The following is a 4,994-nucleotide window of genomic DNA, read 5'->3' on the forward strand; positions in this document are numbered from 1 at the left end:
ACTCGGAGGGGCGGGGCTGTGGATGTAAGGGGCTGGGCTCTGAGTGGGAGGAGGAGTGTGAAAGGGCGGGGCTTGATCTGATCGCTGTGCACAGAGCCCTGCCTGTTCCTGGCTTTGTAGCAACAACCAGGACTACATCAGGACCAAACCGGAATTAAGATGGGACTAAAATAGAAACAAGATCTAAACCAGAGCTAGACTAAGTGGGTCAGATCAGGGCAAACCTAGAACTTTAGCAGGGCAATAAAGTGATTGAAACTAGGGATAGACCAGAGCAAAACCAGGTCTAAACCAGGACAAACAGAGTGGAGTTACAAAATGTGAATGGAAGAGAGCAGGAGAGATGGAGCCGATGTTTCACGGTTTAAAGTTGGACTAAACACAGAGATACATTTCTGCTGGAGCCAGTGCAGTGTTCAGAAGATATTTTAAAAGGAACTGTATGCAAGATTTAGATTTTAAAATGCAAAATCATTATCTGTGCCCCCAGATACGAGGTAAATAAGCACATTCAAATCTAATACAGCTTTTTCTGATAACAATCCTAATGCTGATTTATTCTTAATTGCAAAAATATTGGACATAATGTCATTTATTTATGTTATAATTTGGTGTTTTTGGTTCAAGATGATTTTTGAGTCAGAAAGAAGAATGAGCATATGCAAAACACAGAGCGAAAAAGCTTCTCCGGAGAACTGAGAAAACATGTAGGTAGACGGTTTTAACTTTACGGAATTATTACTAATACAACTGTGAACGTGACAGGCCAGAATGCTCACAAAACTGTCAAAGGAGTTTGTTATTAACTGGGTAAGACTCGGAGATTTAAGATAAAAGTTTGACTTGAAATCTGCAGCTAACAAAGAGAAAAGTCCTCTCAAACTTTCATATTTGGACAGATTATCACCAAATGCTTATCATGTTTTTACTGTGAGGAGAAAAGAAGCCCACAGAGTAATTCATAAAGCTACGAACATGGGACTAAACACTTGGCCAGTGCACCTCCGAGGCCGGAAAACACGAAAGCACAGTTTAATTATGTTTAACAAACTTATATTTACATGCAAATTACGCAATATAAGCCTCTAATTTATGCATTTAATTCTGTGATTTATCTGCTTTTTACAGTCCCTGAACGCTTTTAAATGAAAGAGTAAAGAAGACTGTTTGGACTGGTCAGATTTATTTATTTTTATTTATTTATGTTGGATATGCATTTTCTTTTCTCATCTGCAGCGTCCTGTATGTGGACAGAAACACTGCAGGGGTCACAGAACTGGTGGCTGATAAGATGCAGGCGATGTATGAAATGGGTCAAATGCAGATGACAATAATGTGAACCCAACACTGCACTGGAGAGACGCTGACCTGCTGCCAACACACACTCCTCATGACGTATGGGACATGATGCCTATTGGAATCTGTAGTAATATTAATGAAGGCTGCAAGATGTATCATCATTAAATTGATAATTTCTCCAAAGTGTACTATTGCTGACTTTATTTAGTTGTTTGTGTTCATATAAATGGCCAGTGACTATGAATAATATTTAGAACATTCACTGTGAACCTAATTTTCACCCTAATCTGTAATAATTTTGTAATTCCATGTGTTTGTCATTACAGGTTTTGACTCTGCAGGACGTCCGACCAAACAAACACAAGGCCCATTATCCCAGCGGGCAGTGGGCAGAGTTACTTTCCACCTCGCCTGGAAGACAAAGGGACGCATCAGACAGAGTGGTCTAAGTGCACTGGGTCATGTCTCCACTGTCCCCCGTCTAGAGTCCCCGAGGAGGAGGTGGTCCTGCAGAAGACCTGTGGGGCGTCTGTGGTTCCTTCAGGGCCCATGCTGTCCCTTATGTGCCCTAAAACTGCAGCGTGTGTGTAAAGTTTAGGGTTAACCTTCTAGTTTCTTACAGAAATTAAAAATGTTTAATTTAAATGTAGAGTAAAGGAAGTTTCTTTTAATCTTAGCTGAAGAACATCAAACGGTTTTATCACTGAGGAAGTGGACATGAAATGTTACAGTTACAGAAAATAGATTTGTACTTCACATTTGAAGTGTGTGACAAAAAGCAGAATGTTTTAAAAACCAGAATACAATTTGTCCACTAGATGATTTGTGTTTTAATTATGTTTTTATGTTTCTGTCTGTACTGACTTTGGATCCACTGTGAGATGTGACACTTATTTGAGTCTCTTTAGATAATAACAAAATCATTTCCATGGACTAAAGAATGTTTAAGCAGAAGTAATCCACCTGTTCATTTTACAAAGATAATGAGTCTGTTTTGGACTGTCACATGATTCAGTAAAAAGGGAACACACTTTGAGAGTGTCCTGACATACAACTTTATAATGTATTTTAATGTTTTGACTTTTCCCATCACTGCCCTAATGCACCTTTACTATTTATATATTCCCATGTCAATATCAAAATCCTACTTTAAGGTAATTTCTGCTATTTTATTACATTGTCAAATTAGTTATATTTATAGAAGTTACATGTGCTAGTTTTGAATTTTTGTGTTTTAGTCGTAAGATTTGGATTCATCATAATGTCTGGGGCTCAAGGTCCGACTATTTGATCACGAGAGCGTAATCTTTTTTAATCAATAGCATTAGCATTAGCGTTTGCGGCGCGTCTCGGTTGCTGGGTAACGGGAGCGGCTCCGTGGGCTGGACCTGTCCCATTTCTGCAACTGTTTAATTGGGACATGGCTACTACCGAGTGAATTCCGGAGGTTCTGAGCTTTCACATGAGGCGTATACTCGATATTCTAACGATACACATCTCCAAAACAACAAATGCAATATTATCGACGATACATCTCCCAACTCTAGTGACGTCACAGGTGAAGAGTGATGCTTGGCGATAAATTAATCTCCATAACATAAACTAAATGGAATGACTTAATTAATTACAACCATTCAACAACAAAAAAAAAAATGTCTTTCCTTAGTTTTTTTCTTCCAAAGTCTTGACTCTGCTCCAAAAACCACGTGTTTTTACTGGCAGAGGATTAGCCGTGGACCTCTCCAAAAAGGCCCCCCCACCTGATCACTGATTAAACATGAATGAATCCCCGAATCAATTCAACTACGATTAATCGCCCCAGCTCTACGCCCCCACTCCACCTACCCCAATCTCGCCTACCAACCCCTACAGGTAAACGCCCTTCCTCCCCATCACTACCGGCCCAAGGAAGCTCCCAAACTACACTACACTCCACTCCACTCCACTCGTCACCGCCCGCCCACCGCTAAGCCTCCGCCCACGCTCCGCCCATCCCTCAACATACCTCAAACAGCGAACACGTTTCCTTGTTCCTACCTTGCGCCACACAGAGTCGCCAGTAATGTGCGGATGAGTCTGTACCTGCTGCGGTTGAGTTTTTTTTTATCACCACAACAAACATGTCCCCAAAGCACACCACATAACTTTTGTATGATGTAATAAAACATCGCCGGTGCTGAATTCGAAGAAAAAACAATTTTTAAGACATAGAATTGCTTAAAGATGCCACAATAGTCGATGTATGAAAATCACTAGACATACATACGAGGTGACGCAATGAATAACTGTTACTCTGTTGTTATTCAGTGTACAGTGTTTTATTTAAATGAATGTTCAAGTTGCTGAGTAGAAAAGTAAGGCTAAGCTGTGTGATGATGCCAATACACATTTTAGAAACTTGTCTCCTCACTGTGTTTGTATTGGACCATTGCGACTGAACAAACTGCTATACATTGTCTTTTGTGAGGTTTAGTGATTCATACACAGCAAACAGGATGAATTCAGTCGTTTAACCGTTCTCCATCCATCATTCTCTGTTTGTCATTTAGTCTTCGTCAAACTCCGAGATCATCATCTATTCTCAGTCAAATAGGAACCTTTTTCAGAGTTTGGCATCAAAATTTTATGTGAAGAATGTAATCACACATGTCCCCACAACGCACCGCTTAAAAGAACCGCGTGTAAAGATTTTCATTCGATTCGACTTCGATTTGTCCCTGGATACGCGATAAACATTCACGTACAAATCAAACGTCGCTTTTACTGATAATAACTGTACTGCTGATTTATTCTTAATTACAAAGAAGCATTGGAAATTATGTCACGTCATTTACTTGTTATGGTTTAGTGGTTTGGTTGCCAAGACGATTACCCAATCAGAAAGCAGAATTAGCCCCACATAAGTCTCTCATTCGCAGTGCCAGTTTCAGTGCTGAAATCCAGTCTCTGATGGAGGTTCTCAGCTTTCACGTGAGGCCTTTTCCATAAACTGAAAATGAGAAAAAACGTGTTTGTATCTCTACTTACAGGTTAAAGCTCTGGACACACAGGTTCAGTTGTGATTGTTGTACCTTTAAAACCGTAAGAGCACAGATCACACACTGTTCTTTTAACTGTAACACCAAACACATGTCCCTAAAACACACACGAAAACACACAATTTTTTCCCGTAACACTCCCTGTGATGCAACTAAACCCAAATCTGTCATCTGCAGTCGTAAAAAAAAAGTGAGGGCGACCTGAGTTCAAAAGAAACAATAAATATTTGTTGGCATGGGAATTCTATTGGGTAAAATATGAACTGAGCCCTGTTTGAATGTGATGTCCTATTGTGCGCGAGCAGACAGCGCCATCTGCAGGCACACACACGCACTGTCCACACTGGCCACACGAGTTTGGGCTTTTTCACGCTCGTGTTGTCAGACGTATTCCCCCGTTTTCCCCGTGGCTCTGCTCTTATAAGAGAACTGCAGTTTCACGTGTTAAGCCTGTTTGCTCCTGCTTCTGCGCGCGCACCTGAAGATCCGTCAAAACTTTTTATTTACAAACAGCACCACGCTCATTCTGTACGGTCATTTTTTTTTAAAAGATTCAAGCTGAAAACATAAATTAGATATTCAAATAAAGTCCCACACACCTCAGTTCCAGATCTACCCCGTGCAGAGGCTGTTTTGTTGTCCCTGTCCCGTGCGCTC

The sequence above is a fragment of the Periophthalmus magnuspinnatus genome, chromosome 16 (assembly GCF_009829125.3).
Source record: "Periophthalmus magnuspinnatus isolate fPerMag1 chromosome 16, fPerMag1.2.pri, whole genome shotgun sequence".
NCBI classification, from domain to species: Eukaryota; Metazoa; Chordata; class Actinopteri; order Gobiiformes; family Gobiidae; genus Periophthalmus; species Periophthalmus magnuspinnatus.